The sequence below is a fragment of the Schistocerca nitens genome, chromosome 3 (assembly GCF_023898315.1).
Source record: "Schistocerca nitens isolate TAMUIC-IGC-003100 chromosome 3, iqSchNite1.1, whole genome shotgun sequence".
Lineage (NCBI taxonomy): Eukaryota > Metazoa > Arthropoda > Insecta > Orthoptera > Acrididae > Schistocerca > Schistocerca nitens.
The window spans coordinates 361,343,184-361,362,127 of NC_064616.1; the positions used below are offsets into that span (position 1 = coordinate 361,343,184).

The window sequence follows — 18,944 nt, forward strand, 5'->3', positions numbered from 1 at the left end:
TTTACATACAGGCACAACTATGTTGCCTCAGAAATGCCATCACTAACTTTTATTTAGCTAATAGTTGGCATGAAGTCAAGAATTCATCTGATGACAGTTATATCAACGGTTACACCCATCGCTCTCTGCTGAAATTTCCATCATTGTACTATATCTTTTGACTAATAAAAATTTTAGTGCATTAATAGCTAAGTAACTGAAAACTGTACACTGAGGTGACAAAAGTCATAGGATAGTGAAATGCACATATACAGATGGTGGTAGCATTGCTTATGCAAGGTATAAATGGGCAGTGAAATAGCTGAGCTGTCATTTGAACTCTCGTGATTAACGAGAAAACATTTCCGACATGATTATGGCCGCACAACAGGAATTACCAGACTCTGAACATGGAATGGTCGTTGGAGCTAGACTCATTCCTTTTCATGACTCTTTAGGGAATTCAATATTCTGAGATCCACAGAATCAGGAGTGTGCCAAGAATATTAAACCTAAGGCATTATATCTCACCACAAACAACACAGTGGCTGATGACCTTCACTTAATGACAGAGAGTAGCAGCATCTGCATAGAGTTGTCAGTGGTAACAGACTAGCACCACCACAGAAATCAACGAGGATATGATGACCGAATCTGTTAGGACAGTGTGGCAAAATCTGGCATTAATGGGCTGTGGCAGCAGATGACCGACACTAGTGACTTTGCTAACAGCACCTCTCTTGGGCTTGTGACCATATCGGTGGTACCATAGACAACTGGAAAACCATGACCTGGTCAGATGAGTCCCAATTTGAGTTGGTAAGAGCTGACTGTAGGGTTCAATTGAGGCATAAGCTCCATGAAGTCATGCACCCAAGCTGTTACCAAGGCACTGCACAAGCTGGTGGTGGCTCCATAATTGTGTGGGCTATGTTTGCATGGAAAGGACTGGGTCGCCTGGTCCAACTGAACCAATCACTGCCTTGAAATTGTTATGTTTGGCTGCACGAAAACCATTTGCAGCCATTCATGTACTTCATGTTCCCAAACAGCAATACCATGTCACCAGGCAACAACTGTTCACAATTGGTTTGAAGAAAATTCTGGAGAATTTGAGTGAATGATTTGGCCACACAGATCACCCAACATGAATGCCATCGAACATTTATGGGACATAATCAAGAGGTCAGTTCACGCACAAAATCCTGCACCAGAAAACCCTTTTACAGTTATGGACAGCTATAGAGGCAGCATGGCTCAATATTCTGCAGAGGACTTCCAAGAATTTGTTGAGTCCATGCCATGTCTAGTTGCAGCACTACACCGGTCTGACACAATATTGGGAGATATCTCACGACTTGTCACCTCAGTGAATTTTAGAGCTGCATAAGATTAAAATTTACAGCATGTAGAAAGATAATTTTTGTGAGGACACACACACACACACACACACACACACACACACAGAGTTATCAAATTCACAAATGCTTGTTGTTGTTGTTGTTGTTGTGGTCTTCAGTCCTGAGACTGGTTTGATGCAGCTCTCCATGCTACTCTATCTTGTGCAAACTACTTCATCTCCCAGTACCTACTGCAACCTACATCCTTCTGAATCTGCTTAGTGTATGCATCTCTTGGTCTCCCCCTACGATTTTTACCCTCCACGCTGCCCTCCAATACTAAACTGGTGATCCCTTGATGCCTCAGAACATGTCCTACCAACCGATCCCTTCTTCTGGTCAAGTTGTGCCACAAACTCCTCTTCTCCCCAATCCTATTCAGTACCTCCTCATTAGTTATGTGATCTACCCATCTAATCTTCAGCATTCTTCTGTAGCACCACATTTCGAAAGCTTCTATTCTCTTCTTGTCCAAACTATTTATCGTCCATGTTTCACTTCCATACATGGCTACACTCCATACAAATACTTTCAGAAAAGACTTCCTGACACTTAAATCTATACTCGATGTTAACAAATTTCTCTTCTTCAGAAACGCTTTCCTTGCCATTGCCAGTCTACATTTTACATCCTCTCTACTTCGACCATCATCAGTTATTTTGCTCCCCAAATAGCAAAACTCCTTTACTACTTTAAGTGTCTCATTTCCTAATCTAATACCTTCAACATCACCCGACTTAATTCGACTACATTCCATTATCCTCGTTTTGCTTTTGTTGATGTTCATCTTATACCCTCCTTTCAAGACACTGTCCATTCCGTTCAACTGCTCTTCCAAGTCCTTTGCTGTCTCTGACAGAATTACAATGTCATCGGCGAACCTCAAAGTTTTTATTTCTTCTCCATGGATTTTAATACCTACTCCGAATTTTTCTTTTGTTTCCTTTACTGCTTGCTCAATATACAGATTGAATAACATCGGGGAGAGGCTACAACCCTGTCTTACTCCCTTCCCAACCACTGCTTCCCTTTCATGCCCCTCGACTCATAACTGCCATCTGGTTTCTGTACAAATTGTAAATAGCCTTTCGCTCCCTGTATTTTACCCCTGCCACCTTTAGAATTTGAAAGAGAGTATTCCAGTCAACATTGTCAAAAGCTTTCTCTAAGTCTACAAATGCTAGAAACGTAGGTTTGCCTTTCCTTAATCTTTCTTCTAAGATAAGTCGTAAGGTCAGTATTGCCTCATGTGTTCCAGTATTTCTACGGAATCCAAACTGATCTTCCCCGAGGTCGGCTTCTACTAGTTTTTCCATTCGTCTGTAAAGAATTCGTGTTAGTATTTTGCAGCTGTGGCTTATTAAACTGATTGTTCGGTAATTCTCGCATCTGTCAACACCTGCTTTCTTTGGAATTGGAATTATTATATTCTTCTTGAAGTCTGAGGGTATTTCGCCTGTTTCATACATCTTGCTTACCAGATGGTAGAGTTTCGTCAGGGCTGGCTCTCCCAAAGCCGTCAGTAGTTCCAATGGAATGTTGTCTACTCCGGGGGCCTTGTTTCGACTCAGGTCTTTCAGTGCTCTGTCAAATTCTTCACGCAGTATCGTATCTCCCATTTCATCTTCATCTACATCCTCTTCCATTTCCATAATGTTGTCCTCAAGTACATCGCCCTTGTATAGACCCTCTATATACTCCTTCCACCTTTCTGCTTTCCCTTCTTTGCTTAGAACTGGGTTTCCATCTGAGCTCTTGATGTTCATACAAGTGGTTCTCTTATCTCCAAAGGTCTCTTTAATTTTCCTGTAGGCAGTATCTATCTTACCCCTAGTGAGATAAGCCTCTACATCCTTACATTTGTCCTCTAGCCATCCCTGCTTAGCCATTTTGCACTTCCTGTCGATCTCATTTTTAAGACGTTTGTATTCCTTTTTGCCTGCTTCATTTACTGCATTTTTATATTTTCTCCTTTCATCAATTAAATTCAATATTTCTTCTGTTACCCAAGGATTTCTACTAGCCCTCGTCTTTTTACCTACTTGATCCTCTGCTGCCTTCACTACTTCATCCCTCAAAGCTACCCATTCTTCTTCTACTGTATTTCTTTCCCCCATTCCCGTCAATTGTTCCCTTATGCTCTCCCTGAAACTCTCTACAACCTCTGGTTCTTTCAGTTTATCCAGGTCCCATCTCCTTAAATTCCCACCTTTTTGCAGTTTCTTCAGTTTTAATCTACAGGTCATAACCAATAGATTGTGGTCAGAGTCCACATCTGCCCCTGGAAATGTCTTACAATTTAAAACCTGGTTCCTAAATCTCTGTCTTACCATTATATAATCTATCTGATACCTTTTAGTATCTCCAGGGTTCTTCCATGTATACAACCTTCTATCATGATTCTTAAACCAAGTATTAGCTATGATTAAGTTGTGCTCTGTGCAAAATTCTACCAGGCGGCTTCCTCTTTCATTTCTTAGCCCCAATCCATATTCACCTACTACGTTTCCTTCTCTCCCTTTCCCTACACTCGAATTCCAGTCACCCATCACTATTAAATTTTCGTCTCCCTTCACTATCTGAATAATTTCTTTTATTTCATCATACATTTCTTCAATTTCTTCGTCATCTGCAGAGCTAGTTGGCATATAAACTTGTACTACTGTAGTAGGTGTGGGCTTCGTATCTATCTTGGCCACAATAATGCGTTCACTAAGCTGTTTGTAGTAGCTTACCCGCGTTCCTATTTTCCTATTCATTATTAAACCTACTCCTGCATTACCCCTATTTGACTTTGTGTTTATAACCCTGTAGTCACCTGACCAGAAGTCTTGTTCCTCCTTCCACCGAACTTCACTAATTCCCACTATATCTAACTTTAACCTATCCATTTCCCTTTTCAAATTTTCTAACCTACCTGCCCGATTAAGGGACCTGACATTCCACGCTCCGATCCGTAGAACGCCAGTTTTCTTTCTCCTGATAACGACATCCTCTTGAGTAGTCCCCGCCCGGAGATCCGAATGGGGGACTATTTTACCTCCGGAATATTTTACCCAAGAGGACGCCATCATCATTTAATCATACAGTAAAGCTGCATGCCCTCGGGAAAAATTACGGCCGTAGTTTCCCCTTGCTTTCAGCCGTTCGCAGTACCAGCACAGCAAGGCCGTTTTGGTTATTGTTACAAGGCCAGATCAGTCAATCATCCAGACTGTTGCCCTTGCAACTACTGAAAAGGCTGCTGCCCCTCTTCAGGAACCACACGTTTGTCTGGCCTCTCAACAGATACCCCTCCGTTGTGGTTGTACCTACGGTACGGCTATCTGTATCGCTGAGGCACGCAAGCCTCCCCACCAACGGCAAGGTCCATGGTTCATGGGGGGGCACAAATGCTTATTTCATGCTTAATGTATTAAACAGAACCTTTCTAGCATTGTCCAAAGCTGTCACTTGCTTCTTTCTCAGCTGCATGTCTCTGGGGCTGCAGCTTTTTTGTGACTGTTTCATAGATATCCCGACTATTTTCTTTCCTTATTATAACAGTGTTTAATGTATTTTCAATGTTTCTTTACGTCTCTCAATAATCCAACCAACAATAATTAAGTCTGACTTTGCAGTTATTTTCTTCTGCAGTTTCACTCCTTTCTTGAGTTTGCATCACCCACCACACTGGACAGAGCTTGGCATGAAATGAAACTTACCAGTTCCTAAATGAAACTGGAAACTTCAGTTGAGCTACAAGAGCACCAACCACATTTCACTTTATTTTTCTCTGAGAAGGTGGCGAGTATTCTGCTCTGTGGAACTACGTTATTAATTCAAAAGATAAATTGAGAGTGTGGCGAGGTGGGGTATGCTGAAAGCAGTTGGATGAGACTGCCAGCAATCTGCCTAAGGGAGAGGCCTACTGGTTTAAATCTAGGTGTATATTGGGATTTTGAAGATAACAAAATCACATACACCTTCATAAAAGCTTGCTTCATTTAAGTTTAAAGGAGATGAATGCCTCATCTTTAATTCCATATTAATGAAAAAACATTATGACGTAGATAATATTACTTTGTTATACTGGTAAGAAGATTTGAGGTAAATGTGTGTTTCAGAATGGAGTCTATACACACAGCACGAGCTCAGATTGAGTAAGAACATTAACAGCTTCCTTTCTAAACTATTTTGGCATTTATCTTCCATGATATTTTTAAACCACAGAAAAATCAAATTTTTACTGCAATATGATATTTGCGAGCGTCTTCTTAAGGCAGTGCTTGAACTTACTATATCTTACAGCTAAGGTGTTTCTCTGGATTCCAACATAAAAATTAACATAAACCACCATAAGAGGCCATTTTAATTTACCTGCATTAAAACGTTTTTCATCAATATTAAAACTACTTAAATACGAGGATCATTCGGAAAACAGCTCATCAAACGACACCATTTGGATTAGTACTGTTTCAGTGTGCTGCTTATAATGCAGTTCAAAATGTTTAAAATAACTGATCAGCCCGCTGACTGAGAAGTTGACATAAGTATGGTGTATGGTGCCAATGTGATGGGTAACAGTTAGGCGCCTAAGTGGTTGAGAGCTTTTAAGACACACGGCAACATGTCCATGAGAGAACTGCAATTAGGCCAACCATCAGTGATCCCAGAAGATTTAGTCAAAGCCATGGACAAAAAGATTCATGAAGACCGGCTATTCACAATTTCAACCTTAGTATTGGAATTTGACTGTAGGCAGACTAACTTAGCACAAAATTGTCTTCAAAAACGTTGAATTTCACAAATTCTGTGCATGTTGATTTCCCACGCTGCTTACTGAGGAACACAAAATGGGAAGAAAGGTTTGTATTCTGAGGCTTTGGACCGTTATCATAAGGAAGATGATAAATAATTACAGAACACTGTCGCAGGGGATGGGACATGGGTTTCTCACACAACCCGAGAGTCTAAATGCCAGTCAATGGAATGCCATCACATGTCAAAGTCAAGGCCAAGCAGACGATCTCAACATGCAACTTTGTGGCAATCTTGTTTTGGGATTGACATGGGATCTTGTTGTTTGAGTTTATGCAACAAGGTCAACAGTAAATGCAGCCACTTAACTGTGTGACCCTGACTAAACTTCTATGTGTAATACAGAATATAAGTATAGAAAAGCTTGTAGAGTGTTATGGCAAATGTTTAAACAAATATGGAAACTATATATAGAAAAATAGATAAACATGTAAGGAATTAAAAATTTTTGAAAAATCTGTGATGGTTTATGTTTCACAAGAAAACAGGCCTTACTTTCCAAATAATCCTCATACTTATTTGAACATAAAAATCAGAAACAAGAGAAATAATTTTAAGTTCAGGCTTTGTTAAACCATTAAATAACAATTTCATCTCTTCAGACCTCAGTATTACTTTTTGAACAGGTAACTGCTGAGCAGTGAATGACATAGAAAATGGAAAATTTGTAGTGGAAACTATAAGGTAACACACACACATGGTAGGGGTCAAATAGAAAACAAGGCAGTGCAACAGGCAAAGTAAGCATCTCTCACATGTGAAACATTAGTTTCCCCTCATGTACTGTATGTCAAACGACTTTCAGGAATGTAGCCAAGTGTTCATCACAAAAACCTCCAATACTTCAGCAGGTGAACTCATCTTGCTACTCCGTTGAGCCCACTAGTAGGTCAGTGTTAACATCACATTATGAATTCGGCAGATTTCATGTCTGTTAGAGGAACTGCATTTAACTATCTGACATTTTTAGCAAGTTTTGATGTGGTCTCTCCCTTCACTCGTGTTCCTCTGTTCTCTGTTGGATTTATTATGTTTAACTGAGGTTGGCATTTAATTAACTACCCTGTTTCATCCCACTATTCAGTCAGCACACATGACTGCTGTTAGAGCATAAAAAACCGAACACTGAAGAAAGTTTGTTACAAATCCACAAGTTGTTACTAAACAAAAATAGACTGTGGAAAAAATTGAAAATGAAGTCTGTGAGCTCCCATGAGACAGTTAATAGCTCACAATCATGTTAGACCCAAAAAGCTTGCAAAGAAGTACAGGTCCATAAAAACTGTCCTTGTCTTCTCACATTTTAAGCCCTACAGAATACACACACTCATGTTTTATGGTGTTCAATATCAAAAATGTGACAACAGTTATGACATTAAATTTGAAGTGACATTTCTAAGGAGAAAGTTACCAGTTTTATACAAGAAATGATGAAAACTGAAAACTATTTCAAAATGAAATGCTCCAGGTAATCCACAAAATTAACACTACAGAATCCTTCACAGTGGGGAAGTTTCTTGGAATAAGAACTCCATACACATTGTGCTCTTTCTTCCACATTCATAGTTCCTTGGAAAAGTATGCTTTTAACTGCAAAATATGTAAAATTATTACAATAACAAACTTAAGATTTTCATGGTTTTACCCAATTTTAATTTACAAAGCTATTAGCTTATACAAAAATTTTAAAAATGCTTTGTGACAGTAATGTCCTACTAAAAGTGAAGTAATTATAGATAAAAGTGGGAAATACATATTTACTTCCTTAGTAATTCACAAAACTACACATTTATTTGTCGAACCACAATATGAAATTTTTCCTTGAATTATTGTTGCTGGATTATATGTAATTTCATTTATTAATTGCTCAATGTGTTTTCAATGACGAGAACACCAGTTAAGGGGTACTATTCTACTTTATAATGCAGACTTATCTTCACTATCACAGTTGGTGTTAAACTGTGTTTCTGACTGGCAATGGTACTGCGAGACTCGGTTCCATCCTACCCAGCAGTATGACCATCATATGTTTCCTTGACACAATATTTTGTAGTGGAATACCAAATGTCATCATTATACTCCACATGTGTGTCACATGTACTGATATAAAAACATCAGTGAGACTCAAGTACCAAATACTGCTTGTGCCATGCCGACAGTCTGATTCAATGTGATGTTAAGTCTTGCTCACAGAAAAAATACTACTGTAGAAATTTAGCTGAACTTTAAACATCATTCATTAGTAATGCAGTGGATTGTTTGGTGGGAACACACATACTTCACAATACATTACATTTCAAGTGTTAAGAGACAGGTAAGGAATGAGAAGGTTCTCCGCAGAATTGGTGAAGAAAGGAACATATTGTAACACTGACAACAAGAAGAAAGAGGTTGGTAGGACACGTGTTAAGGTATCAGGGAATAACTTCCATGGCACTAGAGGTAGCTATAGAGGCTAAAAACTGTAGAGGAAGATAGATATTTGAATACATCCAAAAGATAACTGAACATGAAGGTTGCAAGTGATACTATGAGATGACGAGGATGGCACTGAAGAGGAATTTGGGGTGGGCTGCAACCAACCAATCAGAATACTGATTACTATGTGTGATAGGTCTTCTTTTGTCATTTATATGAAATGGTATACATTAATAGTTTATATTCATTAATTTTTCTCTTTTTTTTTATCATGTTTCAAGCACGTTATTTTACTCGTATCCTTTTCTGATGCAATCACACAGTTACACTTACTTGGAGTTTATTGGATCACATCTGGTAATTCACGTGCTGTCTGCCTGATGACACAACAAACATTTCAGTTTGCCCGTCATTACTTCAGCCCCCTGTACACCAAAAAATTACATTACAAGTTGTACAGAAAAAAAAAAAAAAAAAAAAAGGAATTATAGATATAAGCTGTGTGATTCCACGACATTCAAAAATTATCATGGTGCCATAATTCACTGACATACTCTTGTGATACTATAATGAATGCCTCCTGAGGTGGCTACGAAAAATCAACAATAAAGTATATGCACATAACACATATATTGTAAAACTTCTAGCAACTATTAATTTTTTTATTGAACATAGGTTGTAATCTGTCATTCTGACAGAATAAAACTAAATACTTTTATCTTTAACTTCTTTTTTTCTAAAAAAAAAAAAAAGAAGTAATGAAGAAATTTGCTGCAACTTACTATTGATTCTGCTTCTTCATAGCACCTTCTCAAAAAGCATAAAAAATGAAAGGTTTTTCTATCCAACACCTTGAGCGTCACTGCTGTCCGTGTGTGTGCGCGCCTGGAAACAAATTTCCACTCATTCACTTGATTTTATCGCAGATAGACAAAGGTGATTACCATCAAATTATGTAAGATGAAATAGCCACACTAAACAGACACAGTGAAACTTCCTGGCAGATTAAAACTGTGTGCCAGACCGAGACTCGAACTCGGGACCTTTGCCTTTCGCGGGCAAGTGCTCTACCAACTGAGCTACCGAAGCACGACTCACGCCCGGTACTCACAGCTTTACTTCTGCCAGTACCTCGTCTCCTACCTTCCAAACTTTACAGAAGCTCTCCTGCGAACCTTGCAGAACCAGCACTCCTGAAAGAAAGGATATTGCGGAGACATGGCTTAGCCACAGCCTGGGGGATGTTTCCAGAATGAGATTTTCACTCTGCAGCGGAGTGTGCGCTGATATGAAACTTCCTGGCAGATTAAAACTGTGTGCCCGACCGAGACTCTAACTCGGGACCTTTGCCTTTCGCGGGCAAGGTAGGAGACGAGGTACTGGCAGAAGTAAAGCTGTGAGTACCGGGCGTGAGTCGTGCTTCGGTAGCTCAGTTCGTAGAGCACTTGCCCGCGAAAGGCAAAGGTCCCGAGTTCGAGTCTCGGTCGGGCACACAGTTTTAATCTGCCAGGAAGTTTCATATCAGCGCACACTCCGCTGCAGAGTGAAAATCTCATTCTGGAGACACAGTGAAAATTGTGGTCCAACCAACAAAAGTTAAATCAGATACCAGTGAAGCAGTCAATAGCACATACGGCATGGAAGGTAGGTTAGCAAGAAAGGAAGGAAGGTGACTTAAGAGTTCAACATTGAAGTGGGGGGAGAGAGAGAGAGAGAGAGAGAGAGAGAGAGAGAGAGAGAGAGAGAGAGAGAGAGAGAGAGCACGAGCAATGAAATGTCAGGGTAGGGCATAACACACCAAATACAGTGCCTGTTAATAGTCAGGCCTATACCAATAAAATGGTAATAATACATTTTTTTTAAAAATAAAATGATTTGAATCCACTTATTAAAAGTGGGAACAGAGAATAATGAGGAAGAGAAGTGAGGAATGGAAGAAAGCAAGTTAAGTGTAAGGAAAGATAAACTAGGCAAGGTTTTGCATGTTCTCTTTCTGGACTGCTTTGTCATTCAATCATTCAGTCATACCAATTAGTTCCTGTTATTCCACCTTCTTTCATCTCTCCATGTCTCAACACCATAATCATTTTCTTTCTTTCTTGTTTCCTTTTTTTTAATTTTTTTTATTGTCAGCCGCCTTTACTCAGTATTTCTACTCAGAGTTGCCCAACCTAAAGTTTGTTATGTGTCACACTATTCCAGTCTCAGTCTCTCCTCCCCCCCCCCCCCCTCCCCATGCATGTCAAATACACTGGTTTGTGGAAAGTCTTTCCTAAAAAATGCTGTCTTCCATGCAACAAAAACTGCTTACAGAAAGTGCCTGGAAAGTCTGAAAATGACAACTGGCTGCTCAGAACCAGTTATGTCAATGTGAATTGCTGATCTGATCGTGTTGTGAAAAACAAAAAAAGAACAATATTATTCAATCTCCAAGACAGTACACCACTTTTTCCAGAGATTAGAAGTAAGTGGTAGTCAGCAGATCCAAATGGATGTAGGTTGCAACACTACTGCCGATATTGTCAGTATTGTACAGGACAGATTAGCATGGAAAGCTGCACCAAACCAGTCTTCCGACTGACGATGACTGCATTCATGGTATACATAAATGGCCAAGTTATAAATTTTTCTCAATAATGACACTTTAGAATGAATGCCTCTACCAAATTTACCTTTGGCTCAGAAAGTGGGTGCAAACCATTAACCGAGATGTTAAACATTATTCAGTGTTATGTAAACGATAACTTAATTGAAACTGAACATATTTCCACAAACATCATTTGTACAGAAACGTATATTGTGGGATTAGATAAAGCACACACTGGTTTGTTCCTGGTGTACTGTAATCACCAGTACAGTGCATTGATTTTGTGCTTTGTTGATGGGGTGTTAAAACCTTATTCCATCCCTTATTTCGTTCTCAAAATTGAGCATACGTTTGGTAACACACTAAAGAAGTTGACACTGAAATAACATCCTTTAATCAACATAGTACTCTTCTGCAAATGCTGATCCCATCTTCAGCACCGTATAACACACAAGGCTTCTTACTTAGCATGCTAATTTGCCTGTCTTTTCAGCAAGTGACTATACATACCACTGTGTCTTTTAGTTGATATCTAGAGATTACGGATGTGTCCGATTCCACCCGTCTGCTTTGACCCATGACGTCTTCAATATGGCGGGAACGGCTATTCTAAGCGTCGTATGGCGCCTATGATGTCACTACATATACACGGCAACAAACACGAAAATACGTGTAAGAAAGACAACATATCCCTCCTAAAATACAATCACATTAACGGGACAACCGCGGGAAATTGGGGGTTTTTGGGAGGGGAAAAGCTAAATATAACAGTAAAAAGAAGCACACCATGAGCCCAAAACAAACAAAAATTACGAAAAAATGCGATTGCATAGCTTGCTGCTGATGCACGCATATAACATTTTGCTTTTCCTTGTGCCTGAATAACATGAATGCACTTGCTATAAGCCCTAATGAACACTTACTTTGTACCTTACATCAAAAACATTTTACACTACCATTGTTCCCATTATTACTGGAGAGAACGCGCACCTCTTCGCCCGGATCGCTTGTAAGAAACAGTGTTTAAAAGCGATCTTGGTTAAAATTACCACCTTAAGTAATTATTACAGATCGTCCCCTTGGCACTCAAGACGGGTAAACTAATGGGTTCCTATTATTATTATTTATTTATACGCTACACAAATGAAATACGTTTGGTTTTCAGTCATGACCACCATATGGTAATGTTTTCATCCAACTACCAAGTTCTTACAGCCCAATACAATGTATTATCCTGAAAATCGTCTCCTACGTATTACTATAATGAAAAAGGGATATTTTACTGTTAACTTATCTAAAACCACTTCTGAATCTGATTAATTAAGCATGGCTGATGCTAGATCGTGCAGAATAAACTTTAGTATCACTTTTTTTATTTCTAAAAAGAATTACTTACCGTGGGAAAACGGAATTATGCGGTTACATTTGTATGAAACACGTGCGCTTCGACTGCAAGTTTTTGTGCATACTGAGCAAAGAATGAAAGATTAATTTCGAAGTTATGAGGTATGTAACAGGAAGGTCTCCCGATGCTATCCTGTTAAACTGGGTAATACACCTGATGTTTATGTACTCCATATTTATTATCGAAAGTCTGTATTGATTATCAGAAGTTTCTTCGCGGATGGACTGGATGGGAAATCTGACTACATCACAAAATCGGTGTATAGTTTTATTTTCTGTACATATCGCAACAACAGATTCTCAAAACAATGTTTCCTCCCAATACAAATTAAACATTTTCCGTGAGAATATCTGCCTCTCCACATAAATGTCTGAACCTTGGCATCTTTCTAAATACTGGTCCACACATAGACATCGTCCATTTACGGCAAACTAATGAATGAAAATGCGAAGGCTGGGTAACTGTACTTACTGCAGTTTCTAGCAAAGTACCGCATCCCTCAAGCAATCAATTTAAACGGCAAGCCTCATCACAGACATCAACACAAACATCAGAGATTATGTTTCGAATTCGACTGGAAGGCATTGAACTTTGCAGCCAACGGACAGTGGACACAATTGAAATGCAGATACTGTTAAAACGGAAAATGGGTATGGAAGACTGTATTTCTATCAAACTCAATGAAAATGTTAACGAAAAGTAATAAATAGAAAACATTTTTAACAGCCATTTTAAGTGTTGTAGATAAAACAGGATCCAGCTATTAATTAGAAAACAAAAGGCAGTATATGGAAGAGGCAAGAGCGTGTAATAAGAATCATTTGTGGTGTAAATTCAAGAATATCATGCAGAAACCTGTTCAAGGAATTTTGTATTCTAGCCACTGCTTCTCAGTATATTTATTCCGTAATGAAATTTGTTGCAATTAATATATCTCTTTCGAACCAACAGGTCAATAACACGAATAAGAAAAAAGGCTCTGAGCACAATGGGACTTAACTTCTGAGGTCATTAGTACCCTAGAACTAAGAACTACTTAAACCTAACTAACCTAAGGACATCACACACATCCATGTCCGAGGTACGATTCGAACCTGCGGCCGTAGCAGTCGCACGCTTCCAGACTGTAGCGCCTAGAACCGCTCGGCCACTCCGGCAGTCTTAAATAAGAACAAACAATCTACATAAAGACCTAAAACCACTTACCCTGGTCAAAAAAAAATGTCCAATATTCAGGAAGACATTTTCAATAAATTGCCAGCACGCATAAAAAACTTTGTTTCAGATAAAGTTTGGTTTAAACAGATCTTGAAATACTTTTTGACAAACAACTGCTCCTCTATGGATTAATATCCTCAGAGGGACTGTTAGACGAGTTTAAGTAAAAATGTATGTTAGATTTCAGTCTTGATAGTACTTTGTCACAACAGTCAAGATTAGGTTTTCTGTGTATGATAAATTTATTAAACTTATTATTATTTAGAACAGTGTATTCATTCGGTAAATATTAGCAGTTCCAGTTTACTGTACTGTAGTCACCTATTTTGACTATCTCCTGATAAAATTATCAGGGTAGTAAGTATTATATTAAAATGTTTTATATTTTTCATGTGCGACATGTTTCACATCCACAAGAATTCTCATTTTTGGATCTATGGAATGAAAACTGTATCTAATCTACAACATTTGATAAAACAAATTCAATCCACCTCTCGTGCTGAAATTAGGAATTTAATAAATTCACTCGAAAGTAACAGCTCACACACAAATGATGGCGTTTGCAAAAGAGTATTAAAAGCTTGTTCCCAAGATAAGTGGAATTCTCAGCCACATACATAGTAGCTCACTGAAACAGCATTTTTCCGAATAGACTGAAATATGCTATTGTTAAACCATCATATAAATAAGCAGCTAGGCCTGATTCTAACAACTACCGCCCAGCCTCCCTTCTGACAGTCTTATCCAAAATTCTTGGAGAATTAATTTATTCAAGAGTACCTTCACACATTTGTAAAAATGAAGTACTAACAAAATGTCAGCTTGGTTTGCAGAATAACTGATCATCATCCATTAGTATTTTTCGTTATCACTCAAGGGCTTTTGACTGTGTGTGTCAGGAAATTCTTCTAGATAAAGCTTAAGTATTGTGGTATGAGTGGGATGTTCCACAAATAGTTTAGTTTGTATTTAACTCAAAGAATGCTGAAGGGTGAAATTAACAGTACAAATAGGCTGCAAAAATCAGCAGAATAGTCTAACTGGGAAGGTATTAGAACAGTGTCCCACAGGGTTCAGTCATGCATCCTTTGTTATTTGGAATATATATTAATGACTTGCCACTATATTTATCACGATGCAAAGCTAGTTCTTTTCACTGATGATTCAACGAACAAGAATTAGCTGAGGAAATTGTAAATAATGTCTTTCAGGAAATTATTAAGTGCTTCTCTGCAAATGAGAAATACAGTACATAAAATTCTGTACAGTAACTGGCATAACACCACTGATACCAACAGACTTCTATTCAAGGTCTGTATTTAAGGCAGACTATTCAAAATTATTTGGGTGCATGCATCGATGAGAAATTTAATTGGAAGAAACACATTTATTATCTGCAGACGTTAGATTCAGTTACTTACACTATTAAGGCTTTTGCAAATTTTGGTGCCAAACGTATCAGTAATGTAGCCTACTATGCCTATTTCCATTCACTGCTATCATATGGCATTATATTTTGCGGTAATTCATTATTAACTGAAGTCTTAATTGCACGAAAGTGTGTAATCAGAATGGTAGCTGGAGCCCACCAAAGGTCATGTTGCAGACATTTGTTTAAGGAACTTGGGATATTCACAGAACGTTTGCAGTGCAAATATTGAGTTACGAAATTAGTTATTGATAACCCATCTCAGGTCAAAAATAGCAGCAAAGTTCATAACTACAACACTAGAAGAAAAGGTGATCTTTACAATTCTGGGTTAAATTTGTCTTTGGCACAGAAAGGGGTGAATCGTACTGCCACAGAAACCTTTCGTCATTTACCAACTAGCATTAAAAGACTGACAAGATAGCCAGCCATATTTAAAAACAAATTAAAAGAATTTCTGAATGGCAATTCGTTCTATTCAATAGATGAATTTTTTACATGAAGCAGTAACTCGAAAAAGAAAAAAATATTTTGTGTACAGAAAACTTATGTTGAACTGACATGTTCCATATCATTAGAAAATGTCATTCATGATCTATGGAAATGTATTCATGTAATGTGACCTTGTTTAGTTGTGGAGATTGTTCTTGTTTATCAGCACCATTAGTAGCTTCTGATATTCTCTTTTGCAGTGGTAAGTACAACATGTGTGTGAAAAGCTTGGTGAATTGCCTCACAAAACAAATGGGAGTTACAAACAAGATACCTTTAATGGCTATTAAAGTAATCACCATTAGTTACAAGACACTGCTGGCATCAGTTGTAAAGTTGTTGAGAACTGTCAGCAAATGCTTCTTATGGCATACCTGGAAGCACTGTGGTCATGCGTTGTTGGATATATGCAATGTCTGCATGCTCAGCAACTCGCTTAATGAAAGGTGACTTCTTCAGTACCCACATTCTCCAATTTGAGGCTGCGGACTACTTTTTGTTTCCCAGGCTTAAATAGTACTGAAAGGCTCGAGCAATTACACAAAAATCGTTTGCCAACTGTTTCCAACACCTTAAAACTGGTGTCAGAAGTATGTTGTAGCTAATGGCTATTACTCTGAAGGATAGTGAAAGTTGGTTGGTTCTAACTCTTGTTGGCTTTATTTTTTGATACCATTCAGTAAACTCTCTAATAAATCGTTGCAATATTCAGTTGTTTTTCCTTTGTGAAGGAACATTAAGTAGACAAGCCCTGATTTTGCTGTTTATTTTATTAACAAGCATGTGGACACTATTTTTTGGTATTTTAGAATCCCTGTGAAGATATTAGGAAGTTTTTGTCACATTGTGGCTATATCTATGACTATAGTTTGCCACAGTAGTTATTGATGTTTCACATATTGCTCTTCTGGCTTCAATAGGCATCTCTGTGCCAATGTTTCCCAAGAAATTGTATCTTTATGTAATAAATAAATCTAATATGTTTCCATCGTGGCTACAGTACCAACTTAACTTTCAGAGGAAGATTTTTTAACAGTTTGAGTAGGAGTTATATTGCATTCATCACTTACGAATTTATATTCACAAACTGTTTTGGTTAGCGTAAATTCTCATACAACTATTATGGCAATTCATGATACATTGTCACATCTCTAATGTAGCTTTTCTTCTGAGTGGACACTTAGTAATGCACATTTCAGAAAAAAATGTGTCACTTACCGGACATAGACAACTTTCAGTATTGGGTATCATATGAACTTTACTAATATCTTTGAAAGCTTCAAACATTCTTGAAAATAGTTCAAAATGACCTCTAATACCATAATACTGTCATGGGATGAACATTTGTTAAGATCTGATCAGTACTTTGGAGCAATCTACAGCTAGATTTTTTTGTACGCTGTTTACAGACTTGTGTGTAATCCACTGCTGATTAGTTTGAAGGTGCCCTGCAATCGTCACACCATGCCTCAAGTCTAGAAAGCCTCATCCCAGGTCGTGAGGTTCACTATACTGAGATCACCTGGCAAAAGAGAAAGCAAATCTAAATGTGATATGATACCATATTAATAGATATATTTTGCGGATTCAGAGGCAAATCCTTCATCACAATGACTAAATGGCACAGCAATTGTTAACGCTTTGTGAAAAATAATTTGCAACATGTGAGGCCTCAATGCACTTTAACTTTTTTAAGGCTGCATTGGGTAAAAGTTTGCATGCTGTTTACAACAGATGTGTCGTCTGCTGGCCTTCGCATCCCCTGTTAGTTTTGTTATGAATTATAGCTGTCACGGCATTCAAAAAAATGGCTCTGAGCACTATGGGACTTAACATCTGAGGTCATCAGTCCCCTAGAACTACTTAAACCTAACTAACCTAAGGACATCACACACATCCATGCCCGAGGCAGGATTCGAACCTGCGGTCGTAGCGGTCGCGCGGTTCCAGACTGTAGCGCCTAGAACCACTCGGCCACACCACCCGGCGTAACGATTCCCCTGCCGGTGTTTCGTTATATGGCCCGCAGACAACTAGCCCGATAAAGTCTAAAGGTTTTGAAGCCTCTGGTAACAGTTGCAATGGAATTCTTGCGCTCGTCACATCCGCTCGCTGCACACACGGTACACAATTTGCTACGTATTGTTCCACACCCCTTCTCCGAGTGCGCCACCAAAATCGTTCTGCTACTCGTCTTCCCGTTGCTCGACGACCCCCATGCTCAAAGCACATGATCATGGGCCTGCTTTAAGAATTCATCTCTCAAACTCTTTGGTACCACTACCCGTGGTCCACACCTGGAAACTTTACACAACAAATTTCCCTCCACAATGAAATTTGGTTGAGTTCTAAGACCCTGGCACTCATCCTCTGCTTGTGTCTTTTGCCATTCCGCGACACTCTTGCCCATCACTTTTAATGCGCTTAACTTGCGACTTAATGCATCTGCATTCCCGTGTTTCTTCCCTGGCTTATGAATTACTTCAAAGTCAAACTCAATTTTAGAGTTCACCATGTTAACCGACTGGAAGGATCCTGGCGTCCCAGTAACCATCTCAAAGCTGCATGATCTATCACGACCTTAAACTTCCTACTAAAAAGGTAACAACGAACAGCCAACATCTCATTTTCCGCTGTGGAATACTTCCGCTATGCCCTATTAAACTGTCTGGAAGCATACGCCACCGGATGCTCCTGTCCCTTTACCATTTGCCCCAGAACACATCCTACTGCGCCATTTGAAGCGTCACATGTTAAGATGAAGTCGTCTTCAAAATTCAGAAACACCAACACAGGACCAAAAACTAATCTCATTTTTAATTCATCGAAAGCTAGCTGGCATTCCTCCGTCCATTGAAATTTAACCCCTTTCTTTAAAAGCTTTGTTAACGGCTCGGCTATTTTAGCAAATGCCTTTACAGATTTACAATAATATGAACATAACCCAAAACACGATTGTAATTGCTTCGTTGTACGCGGTGTCAAAATTTTTGAACTGCCTCTGTTAACCAAGGATCGGTTTGAACCCCTTGTTCACTGATTACATGACCTAAATATTTGACCTACGTCTGTACAAAATAACATTTTTCTAAACTTAATGTTAACCATGCCAACCGCAATCTTCTAAGGACTTCTCTTAAACGCGATACATGGTCTGATATATCCTTCGAGAATACTATAATGTCATCTAGGTAAACCATAGATGGCTTTGGTTTC

The 18,944-nt window shown here is 38.7% G+C and overlaps 1 long non-coding RNA gene across 2 annotated transcripts in view; it reads right to left on the minus strand.

The window, feature by feature from the left end:
- Positions 1–13,143, minus strand: part of LOC126249598 (uncharacterized) — a 58,398-nt gene extending 45,255 nt beyond the window's left edge. Inside the window, exons 1-3 of one of the 2 annotated variants that reach the window (XR_007545628.1) lie at positions 13,061–13,143; positions 9,380–9,482; positions 8,931–9,022 (exon numbers count right to left, since the gene is read on the minus strand). This is a non-coding gene — a long non-coding RNA (uncharacterized LOC126249598). Of the gene's footprint in view, positions 1–8,930; positions 9,023–9,379; positions 9,483–12,580; positions 12,999–13,060 lie in introns of those variants that run through there. The other variant, XR_007545629.1, reaches the window with a different exon arrangement.
- Between the last annotated feature and the right edge of the window lie 5,801 nt (positions 13,144–18,944).